Raw genomic sequence first — 12,025 nt, forward strand, 5'->3', positions numbered from 1 at the left:
CCTCCAAAGCAAGTATATCCTTTCATAAATATGGAAGCCAAAACTGCACGCAGTATTCCAGGTGTGGCCTCACCAATACCCTGTACAACTGTAGCAAGACTTCACTGCTTTTATACTCCATCTCCTTTGCAATAAAGGCCAAGATTCCATTGGCCTTCCTGATCATTTGCTGTACCTGCATATTAACCTTTTGTGTTTCTTGCACAAGTACCCCCAGGTCCCACTGTGCTGCAGCACTTTGCAATCTTCGTCCATTTAAATAATAACTTGCTCTTTGATTTTTTTCTGCCAAAGTGCATGACCTCACACTTTCCATCATTATACTCCATCTGCCAAATTTTTTCCCACTCACTTAGCCTGTCTATGTCCTTTTGCAGATTTTTTGTGTCCTCCTCACACATTGCTTTTCCTCCCATCTTTGTATCGTCAGCAAACTTGGCCACGTTACACTCGGTCCCTTCTTCCAAGTCGTTAATATAGATTGTAAATAGTTGGGGTCCCAGCACTGATCCCTGCTCACCCCACTGGTTACTGATTGCCAACCCGAGACTGAACCATTTATCCCGACTCTCTGTTTTCTGTTCGTTAGCCAATCCACTATCCATGTTAATATATTACCCCCAACCCCATGAACTTTTATCTTGTGCAGTAACCTTGTCAAATGCCTTCAGGAAGTCAAAATACACCATATCCACTGGTTCCCCTTTATCCACCCTGTCCGTTACATCCTCAAAGAATTCCAGCAAATTTGTCAAACATGACTTCCCCTTCATAAATCCATGCTGACTTTGCCTGACCAAATTTTGCTTTTCCAAATGTCCTGCTACTGCTTCTTTAATAATGGATGCCAACATTTTCCCAACCACAGATGATAGGCTAACTGGTCTATAGTTTCCTGCTTTTTGTCTGCCTCCTTTTTTAAATAGGGGCGTTACATTTGCAGTTTTCCAATCTGCTGGGACCTCCCCAGAATCCAGGGAATTTTGATAAATTACAACCAATGCATCCAGAATCCCTGCCGCTACTTCTCTTAAGATCCTAGGATGCAAGCCATCAGGTCCAGGGATTTATCTGCCTTTAGTCCCATTATCTTACTGACTACCACCTCCTTAGTGATTGTGATTGTGATTGTGTTAAGTTCCTCCCCCCCATAGCCCCTTGACTCTCCAATGTTGGAATATTGTTAGTGTCCTCTACAGTAAAGACTGATGCAAAATATTTGTTCAGAGTTTCTGCCATCTCCATGTTCCCCATCACTAATTCCCTGGTCTCGTCCTCTAAGGGACCAACATTTACTCTAGCCACTCTTTTCCTTTTTATATACCTATAGAAACTCTTGCTATCTGTTTTTATAGTTTGTGCTAGTTTACTTTCCTAGTCTATCTTCCCATTCCTAATCATCTTAATGATGACCTTGACTGCCAGTGCCACCCAATTTTGAAGGTTTACTCAGATGCACTTGCAGCAGATGGCACAGCTCTACAACTGGCACCCTGCTAACCCCGGAATCTGCAGACATAGTTTCCCTCAGTAATTACCAGATACATGGGCCTGCAGATACAGTTGCTTAACGTAATCATGGGTTATGTTTAGGGTTAGCAATGCAGCTATCTAAACAAATAATAATCAGTTGAAGATTTAAATAGGTGCAGCCAGAAATTCAAAGTGGAGAGAATATCATGTATACGAGCTAAGGCTGCTGACTGTGCTAATGGATTGCCTACATCATCAGTAACGGTGTGACCAATTTTTAATTGTTCCCTACTATTTTGTTCTATACTAATAATCGGACAGTAGTTGAAAAAAATTAACAGGCAGAGCTATTAATGATGATTAAGTACAATGACGGATTTAAAATGGAGCTTCTAAATAGAATATTGATATTTTTTTTAATTTTGAGTATCTGTGCTCAGAGTATTAGAACCAAAACTACCCTGGAACTAATATAAAATTGAGTAAAGATGATTTTTTATCAGAGATTCTTCATAAGTCTGCTTCGCTGCTCCTTAAATCTTACAGAAGTTTTCTTCCTTTAATGATATTCTAGCGCAGTTGTTTGTCTGGATCTGAACTAAGCATTCTGCTAGGAAAATACAATTAAATTTGGGATTAAATCAACCTATGTGGTATTACTAATTCTTAAACAGAAAGACTTCAGATTTAGTATTATTTTGCTAGTTAACAGTTTAACAGATTGTTGCATCTTCCAATGGACACCCTTTATCCCAAAATATGTATTTGCAAAGATGGCTGTCAGGTATGTATTAAGGTAGACACCCCAAATTTGAACTTATCTTTATGAAATGGCCACATACTCGGCATAAATCTCAATTTCATCGGGCAACTTCCAAATAATTTTAATCTTTTTTTCCCATTCTCCTGTTCACTACCATTCCCATTCCCAATCAAAGCTCCTCTGATTAATTTAATTCATCTGATTGCCAGTTGGCCAGTGAATTGTGAAGATTTCAATGGGAAAGGTATGACAATATGATCAGGCAAAGTCAACATGATTTTATTGAAAGAGAAATTGTGTTTGACAAATCTTTTTTTTTGAGGGTGTAACTAGCAGTAGATAAGGGGGAACCAGTGCATATAGTATATTTGTATTTTCAGAATGCATTTGATAAGGTGGCAGACAAGAGGCTGTTACACAAGATTAGCGCCCATGGAATTGCAGGTAATATATTAGCGTGGAGTGAGGATTGATTAATGGACAGAAAGCAGAGAGTGGAATAAATGGGTCATTTTTGGAATGCAGAGTGTAACTAGGGGAGTGCCGCAAAGATAAGTGCTTGGGTCTCAGCTGTATAAAATCTATATCAATGACTTAGATGAGGGGACCAAGTGTTATATATCCAAGTTTTCTGATGATACAAAGCTAGGTGAAAATGTTAGCTGTGAGGAGGACACAAAAAGGCTGCAAAAGGATAGATTCAGTGATTGGGCTAGATGGTAGCAGATGGAGTATAATGTGGAGAAATGTGAAATTATCCAAGTTGGTAGGCAGAATGGAAAAGCAGGATTTTGTTAAAGTTGAGAGACTTGTAAATGTTGGTATTCAGAGGGATTTGGGGGTCCTTGTACATTAATCATTGAAAATTAATATGCAGGTACAGCAAGCAATTAGGAAAGGAAATGGTATGTTAGCCTTTATTGTAAGGGGATTGCAGTATAAGAGTAAGGAAGTCTTGCTGCAATTATATAGGGCTTTGGTAAGACCACATCTGGAGTACTGTGTACAGTTTTGGTCTCATTACTTGCCTAAGAGGGGGTGCAACAAAGGTTCACCAGGTTGATTCCTGGGATAAGACAGCTGTCCTATGAGGAGAGATTGAGTAGAATGGGTCTATATTCTCTGGAGTTAAGAAAAATGAGAGGTAATCTAATTGAAATGTATAGAAGTCTTGGAAGACTTGACAAGGTAGATGCTGAGAGGCTGTTTCCCCTGGCTGGAGAGTCTAGAACAACAGCTCATAATCTCCAGATAAGGGATTGACCATTTAGGTCTGAGATGAGAGAAATTTCTTCACTCAGAGGGTTGTGAATCTTTGGAATCTTACTGAATGGCAGAGTAGGCTCGATGGGCGGAATGGCCTACTCCTACTCCTGCTCCTTTTTCTTATGTTCGCCAGAATCTGTGAGTTAACAACAGAGTGCAATTGCATAGTGATCCAATTTTGTTTTCTTATGCACAATGTGAACCAAAATAGAACCAATTTTGTTTCAAAAAGAAAGCTACAGACGAGGAATAAAATATAGAAAATAAAAGAGCAAATACATAATTTTACCTTTTTTGCATAACTACAGAGAAGGATGTTTAAAATGTCAATATTTCTGTACAAGGAGGTTTGAGACTTGTTGCAAATCTTGTGTGCTAATATTTGATGATATTTGTTTTTGGCTTCTCCTAATTAATCTTGCAAATGAACAAAAACATGGAGTGTATTACTTTAAAAAGAAGTTATACTTATTTGATGACAGTTCATGACGAGAAGTGCAGATCCTCTTTCAATAATGAATTGTATCAAAAGAACTTCCAGTCAAACAATCCCCAAACTTAATTGGGTATATAGGGGAAAATTGAATGACTTATCGCCACCCATTAGAGCCAGAATCCTGGAAAAATTGTACTGCTGCTGTAACGCCTGCTTCTGGCGCGGAACTTGGCGGCTGCCATTTTGGTGAGGGCCATATTGTCCTGGACATGCAAATCTGAAGAGTGTGATGCCACACTCTGCGAATTTGGACCTTTGTGCTGAGTTTAGCCCTCGATCCTAAGCTCGCTCTGAAAAGCAGACCGACAGAGACACTGTCAGCACATCTTTCAGGTTAGTTTGCATATAAGATTTTGGACTGGATTTTTAAATATTTTATTGAAATAGTGGCTTGGTGCTATACATGATAAAAGTTTTTACAGTGTGTATAGAGTACTGCTGGACACTTGCAAGGCCTCAGCTGGTAAAGGACAGTCTCTGAGAAGACAGAAAATGCTGGAAATACTAAACAGGTCAGGTACCATCTCTGGAGGGAGAAAGTGTTCACGTCTCAGGTCGAGATGTTGCCTGACCTGCTGAGGATTTCTACCATTTTCTGCCTTTATTTCAGATTTCCAGCATCCGTTCACAGAGGAAAGAGGAAGACGCAGCAGAGGAAGACGCAGCAGTGGAGGAAGCAGAAGGAAGGATGCAACCCAGCAACCCTTTTCTGGCCAGGATATCCAGGATGGAATCATCCACCCCAGTGAACCTAACCCCAATACCCCTTTCAACACTTGTCCCACATCTTACCTTCTCTCTGTTACTGACCATCACAGCATCCTCTTGGCCACAATGCTGAAATAAAAGCCACCACAAAGCAAACTTTACAATCTAACTTTATACATCTATCCATTCAATATGACATCAAGAAATCAACTCACCCTTGTGCACTCCTTTAATGCCTGTCTTGTGTGTGCCTTTGCCTAACGTAATGATATCATGCAGTGGGGGACTCTGCAAATGGCCTTGCAGGTCGACCTTGAGATACTGGTGGGTGGGAGTGTGAAATCGAGTGACAGTTCTTCTTCTTCATTCTCCTCTCCCTCTTCTTGGTCAACCAATGGCTGGGCAGGCTGCATTTCTTGGGTGTGTGAAATGAGGAAGGCACCAGGGTGGAGTTGTGGTGAGGGAAGGGCGGGGAAGCAAGAGTTGCATGCGAGAAGGAGGATAAGGTATGACGATACCCGCATCTTGTATCCTTTCAGCCCCGCCGCTCGGCGAGGGCTCAGCCATGCCCCCGCCAAGAATGGCCAGCACCATTTCCTCCAGGGGGTGAGGTGAAGCTAGGAATGGGAGGTGTGCCTCATGTTAGTAGATGAGTGATTTGGAGGGGAGTGGGGTGGGTGAAGAGTTTTGCGTTGAGAACTGTGTGAGGCTAGTGGTGCAGTTGGTAGGAAACAGCTTTTGAAGATGCATTCACTGACCTTGACCACTGGTCTGAGGTCATGAAGCTTCTTTGGGCACTGGAGTCTGGTTGTGGGGCAACACTTCTGACAGTGACGACCTCAATGATCTGGTCATACATCCTTCTTTCCGGATGGCCTCCTTGCCCCTGTGGGTAGAGGACCTCTCTGTTAGAAACTAAAGATGCCTAAAAGTGTATGGGCTAGAACCTCCACTTTTTTTGCATGCTTAACGCCCACAACGCCTATTTTACCGCTGAAATGACGTATAACACACATATATCGCCCATTTTGGCACAAAATGGAAACTGACGGGTTTTTTTTAGGAGACTTATTTTCCCAATGGGCTTAACGCCAGGAAAAAATATTACCGCCCGCCCACTTTTTTGGGGCGGAATCAGCAGAATGGGCGAAATCAACGGCCATAATATTGCCCGGCGTTACTTTCCGCACAGAATTAACGCCACGATTCAATATCAATGCCCGCCCACTGTTTTTTGTCGTAAAGAGCATATTTACCCAAACTAGCGGCCATGGAGATCGTCCATCGTCAATTTCACCACCTCGCACACATATCGCCCACAATATCGCTCGTTCAAAAAGCCACCCACAAAAAAAAGTGGAATTAACTGAAGCATTGTAGCTGGCATTTGTTAAATCCCACTCTTACTTGAGGTGCTGATATCAGAAAGATTTGCCTGAAAGAGCACTGATGTGAGTGACAATGCTGACACACTGTTGTGAGTGACAATGCTGACACACTGCTGTGTATGTGCAGCTCAGACATAAATGGTGCCCATCACCTTGGTGTCAGTTAAAGTTTACATTGATTGATGTTAAGTTGTATTTAACCCTTTCATGGTAAGGAATCACCAGTGTGTAATGGTCCAGCTATCTAAGACAATGCACAACAAGGTTATGTTCAAGAACAAAAGTTCAATACCAACGTTGGTCTGAAATCATAAGTATCACAGCCAATAACACCCAATCCCTGCCCACACCCCACTTTTTCCCACCATTGACATAAATCACATGTTCAACATGTCCACCAACACAGAATGCAAAGGCAAAGCAGGAACGTGGTTCCCAGCACCCATACATTGCAACAAATTGCATACACCCAGATGGAGATATAACACAGCCATCACCTGCACACATACACCTCACTTTCCTTCCCCCCTCTCCTCCTTCTGCCCACCTCTACACCTTCCCCTCCTCGCTCCACGGTGCCTGGCCGAGGAGCTCCTCAGGCGGTGCCTCATTGGGGGGGGATGAAGGCAGGTGCGGTGGTTGCACGGGTACAGGAGTGGGGGTGCCGAGGGGGCAACATTCTCTGATGCAGAAGCAGGATCTTGGTCCTTGCTCTCATCTGTCATTCACAGTGGTGGTGCGGAACCTACAGGTGGAGTGCCGCGCTCGGGGACCACTGGGAGGCCTGTGGCAGCAGTGTTCCTGGCTATCGCATCCAGGGACTTCACCATGCATGGAATGTACTCGGTCATGGTGGCCAGGTGTCGGGATATGTCCCCCAATGCTTCAATGAGCTGGTCACCAATGTCTACAGTCCTCCTGGATAACTGTACCATCTCTCCGCTGTCATGTCGTGCTCGTGAAACATACCTGCCGCGTACACGAGACCTCCGTGGGGTCAGCGCCATCCTGGGGACAAATGGGGTGCCTTGTGGAGAGGTGCTTGGGGCAGGTACCTCCAGAGTGGAGGCGGGAATGACCAGAGGACCACTAGATGGCCTTGGGGTGGAATGCTTCTGGAGCGTGACGATGCAGGATCTTCGAAGTTCACGCTCTCATCCGTCGAGAGCAGACCCAGTGGATTGATGGGCGACAAGCGGAGCTCCTCAGCACCAGATGTAGTAGGATCATCCGCCGGCTCCTGCCCCACGCCCCCACCTTCTGGCTTCTGTGGCCTTGCCTGAGACTGCGCTGTTTGCTGAGCTGCAAGACGTAAATGAGGTTATTAGGGGAGAAGGGGGTGCTGGGTGACAAGGCGAGTCCAGCGCCACACACAGCACATGCACAACAGAAGCACCACCGCTCTCAAAATCATCGCTGACATCACATTTCATGACCATCAACACATTGTGCATTGCAATGATTTTCAATAGGCCAGCATTATTTCGATGACACTTTTAGAAATCATCTATCATATATGATTGTTCGGATATGAGTTGGTGTGGCATCTATTGACTTTACATCATGCAATGGTGTAAGCTTTACTCATGTGGCATCACTTCAGGTTCTGCAGATGCGTCTGCCGCTGTCCGGGGGTGCTTCCCCACGAGTGCAAGCACTCGCTCCTCCATCTCTGTGATGTTACTGGGGACTGGTGGCCCCCCACCCGTTCGCCTCTGCTATCGTCGATAGCTTCTTCTGTAAAAGGTGACAGGACGACATGGCATGAGATCATTGCATGATATCTTTCCTAGGTACTATCACAGGGACAACACATAACCGACATCTGTAATCATGATTATCATCATTCTCTACCTAAAGACATCCACCGTGACCGCAGGCTTTGAGTAAAACATTCCTGGTAAAAGTGCAAGACCTCACATCTGCTGATAGTCACTCATGATTGTTACAAATCAAATTATATAAATTCATAAGTACACGTAAATCAATGTAATACTTACTCTTGCAGATCCCACAAGGTCGTTCCATCGTTTGCGACATTGATTGCCCTCACGCACCTCGTTGGTTGCCAACGAAACCACCTCTGCTATCATGGTCCATATCGTCTGGTAGGCCTTAGGCTTCCCACGCCCTCCCTGTGTCAAAACACCCCAGCGTAACTCAACCCCCTGCAAGAGGGAGGCATTTGCCTCGTCAGAGAAACTCCTGGCTCTTTTGCGATCTCTAATGTGCTCCTCTCCCACCTCACTGCTCTCTCCAACGTCAGTCTCCACAGCGTGCTGTGATGCCTTCTCCTCTCCCTACATTATAGGGCAAATTCGGTCAAATATGTGGCTGGTAACAGCTAATTTTTGTTTGCCTACTTGCTGTGAAGCTCTAAAGTCTCCCTCCTTCCTCCCAAAGCAGCCACACTACACCCAGCCACACCTTCAGACCCTCTGAGCTCCCTCTCTGTCTCCTCTTCTACGCATGTCATGGTGACCCTTGACCTCCAGAATCGCGGGAATCGAGCGTTGCCAGGCCGTTGCTAAGGACGGCCACACTTTACGGCAGGCCAAAAAATTTAACGCTACCACCCATTTGATATCGCCCGCGGTAACACGCATTTTCAAAAATGTAAACTAGGTGTTTTGAGAATGGGCGAGAAGCCGGTGATCTGAAAACCCTTTTTTACCGCCCACGCCGGAAATAACGCCCATTTTTGGGTGATAATCACAAAAATGGAGGTTCTAGCCCGTAAAAACTGATATGGATGCTGTGTTCTAATTTTGTTGTTTTGAATTGGAGATGAAGTGTCTCCTTTGAATGATAGGGAATGCTTAGAAATGTTAATTATCTGTGGTTTTGAAGTTAAAACTTCAGTTTGTTTATGTATCTTTAAGACCATTTGTATAGAAAGGCTTAGAATGGAAGGAAGTTTGTAGGAATTAAACACAGGCAGTTTGGTATGTCGTAAAGAAGTTAACCATCGGTTAAGGTGAGAAAGCTTTGGTTTGGCTTCATAAGTTCAAATGATAGAGGACTAGGCTTTGTATTAATTTTACCTGAGAGAATAGGGGCAGAGAGAGATTAAAGGAATTCCACAGAAAAGCGTCTTTGAGAAAGTATAAACGATAACATGTGACCAAAATCAGAAGACATCTTTAGGCAGGTTCTTTAAACAAGAATCGAGACAAAGAACACCATGCGGTATTGGATAGCAAGTTTTTAGGGGAACCTCTATAGGTCAAAAGGTCTTGTCAATAGGAGGAAGGAGGAAGAATGAGAGCGAGAGAGTGAAGCAAGCTGTTGACAAAAGGAATAGAATTGTTCACGTCTGTCAACTGTCTGTCCGATCGGATCGATTTCAACTATTGTTATGGTCGTATGTTTTTACTGTTTAACTAATGTGTTATTTTCCGTCTTAAACTCTGATTAAACACAATATATCCACCATGTTGGTTTGCATTCAAACTTGATTATTTAAAGTGACCAGAGATAGCCATAAAATAGGTTATTTCTAACACTACTGCAGTGTTGACTCCGTGCACAAAGCTTGAGTCTGCGTGTGAGACCCTGGGTGACCCTCCCTGGTTTGCTGAACCATTTGTGTTAGTGCTGAAGCACTTTTACCATTTTTTAGGTGCAGAAGGCAGTTCAGATTAAAAAGCTGAGGACTGCCATTTGGGAATTCTTTTTAATGTTAATTTTTTTTCAGAAGGCAGTTGAGCTCTAAAGGGTAAAAACTGCCTATTTTAAAATGATTTTTGTCATGTATTCAACTGTCATTGCAATCCATGTATAAACTGACCTAAGTTATACACCGTGAGAACACTGACCACTAGGTGGTAAACTTGTGGGAGACACTCCTAACCTGGACTTTCAGGTATAAAAGGGGAAGCTCCACCCATCTTCTCCACTTCAGTACTGGCTAATAAAGGTTACTGGTCACAGAATGACCTTCTCTCTAGTATGGGCCTCGTGTGCATTTGTACTGTATAGTAAGGACATATTATTGGCGACGAGAAACTGGGATTTAAACCACGCGAGCATGGCCACTAGCAACACAGACGAGAGGTACTGTGTTGGTGATGATTGGGTCGATTTTATTGAGAGACTACAGCAAAGTTTCGTCACTAAGGAATGGTTGGGACAGGATTCGGCCGACAAACACAGGGCTCATCTCCTGACGGTTTGTGGATCCAGGACGTACTCCCTGATGAAGGACCTTGTAGCGCCAGAGAAGCCGGCGGACAAGACTTTTGAAGAGCTCAGTAAGTTGATCGGGGAACACTTTAAACCGGCAAGCAGCATGCACATGGCGAGACACCAATTTTACACGCACCGGCGGCGAGAAGGGCAAAGTGTTCCAGACTTCGCGGCAGATCTCCGGCGACTGGCGAGCCTACGTAAGTTTCCAGATGCATGCAGGGCGGAAATGCTTCTAGACTTTTTTATTGAGGCATCGGGCACACTGGGGTTTTCAGGAAACTGATTGAGACGAAAGACTTGACCCTGGAAACGACGGCTTTGATGGCCCAGACATTTATCTCAGGGGAGGAAGAGACCAGAATGATGTTTGACAAAAATCTTGGTTTAAATGCAGCAAATGGACAGGGAGTCAACATTGTTAACGCGGCACACAGTTCTCCAGGCAGAGACGGGCAATCGTATATGTCCGAGCATGTAGTCGAACCCAAAGGGGGAATTCAACAGAGACAATGGCTAGCTGAACGGTGATTCATGCCATCGCAAAGGACAATGCGGCCAGTAATGGGGCCATCAACACCTGTCAATGGTGCGTTTAAGGACAGTTACAGGGACAGTCAGAGACGATCGACTGATACTGCACCTTTTGTTTCCAACAATGGCTCATGTTGGAGGCAAACACACAGCCAGAGCTTGCAGGTATCAGCAATATATCTGAAGAAACTGCAACATCAGCGGTCACTTGGCGCATATGTGCAGGAAGCCTGTAGCCAGGTTGATGTACGAGGAGGGTGGGCCCGATGTAAGCCCTACAAGGCCAAATGGACACTGGGGGAAATCGCTGGAAGCTGAAGTTCAGCGAGTTCATGTGGAGCACATATACAGTTCATACACCAGGATGCCACCGATAAAAATGAAAGTGCTCCTCAATGGCATCCCAGTATCAATGGAGCTAGACACGGGGGCCAGCCAGTCCCTGATGAGTATCAAACAGTTTGACATGTTGTGGGCGTCCAAGACCAGGAGGCCAAAATTATTGCTGATTGACGCACAGCTACGGACATATACAAAGGAGATCATTCCGGTGCTAGGCAGCGCAACGGCAGTCGTGACCCACAAAGATTCGGAGAACAGGTTACCACTCTGGATTGTCCCGGGGGACGGTCCCGCACTACTGGGGAGGAGTTGGCTTGCTGTCATGAACTGGAAATGGGGCGATGTCAATGCAATTTCTTCTGTGGAGCGAATATCATGCTCACAGGTCCTGGACAAATTTGACTCGCTATTTAAACCCGGCATTGTCACTTTCATCGGGATCAAGGTCGTGATTCACTTAAACCCGGACGCCAGGCCAGTACACCACAAGGCCAGAGCGGTGCCGTACATGATGCGGGAAAAGATAGAAGGCGAATTGGACCGCCTGCTGAGGGAAGGCATCATCTCGCCAGTCGAATTCAGTGACTGGGTGAGCCCGATTGTGCTGGTGCTCAAGGCGGAAGGGTCGGTCAGGATATTTGGTGATTACAAGGCCACCATCAATTGGGTGTCATTTCAAGACCAGTACCCGCTACAGAGAGCAGAGGACCTCTTTGCGACGCTATCCGGTGGCAAACTTTTTTCAAAATTGGACCTGACCTCAGCTTACATGACCCAGGAGCTGGCAAGTGAGTTGAAGAAGCTGACCACCATCACAACACACAAGGGGTTGTTTGAGTACAACAGATGTCCGTTCGGGATTCGCTC

Source organism: Pristiophorus japonicus, chromosome 6 (assembly GCF_044704955.1).
Source record: "Pristiophorus japonicus isolate sPriJap1 chromosome 6, sPriJap1.hap1, whole genome shotgun sequence".
Lineage (NCBI taxonomy): Eukaryota > Metazoa > Chordata > Chondrichthyes > Pristiophoridae > Pristiophorus > Pristiophorus japonicus.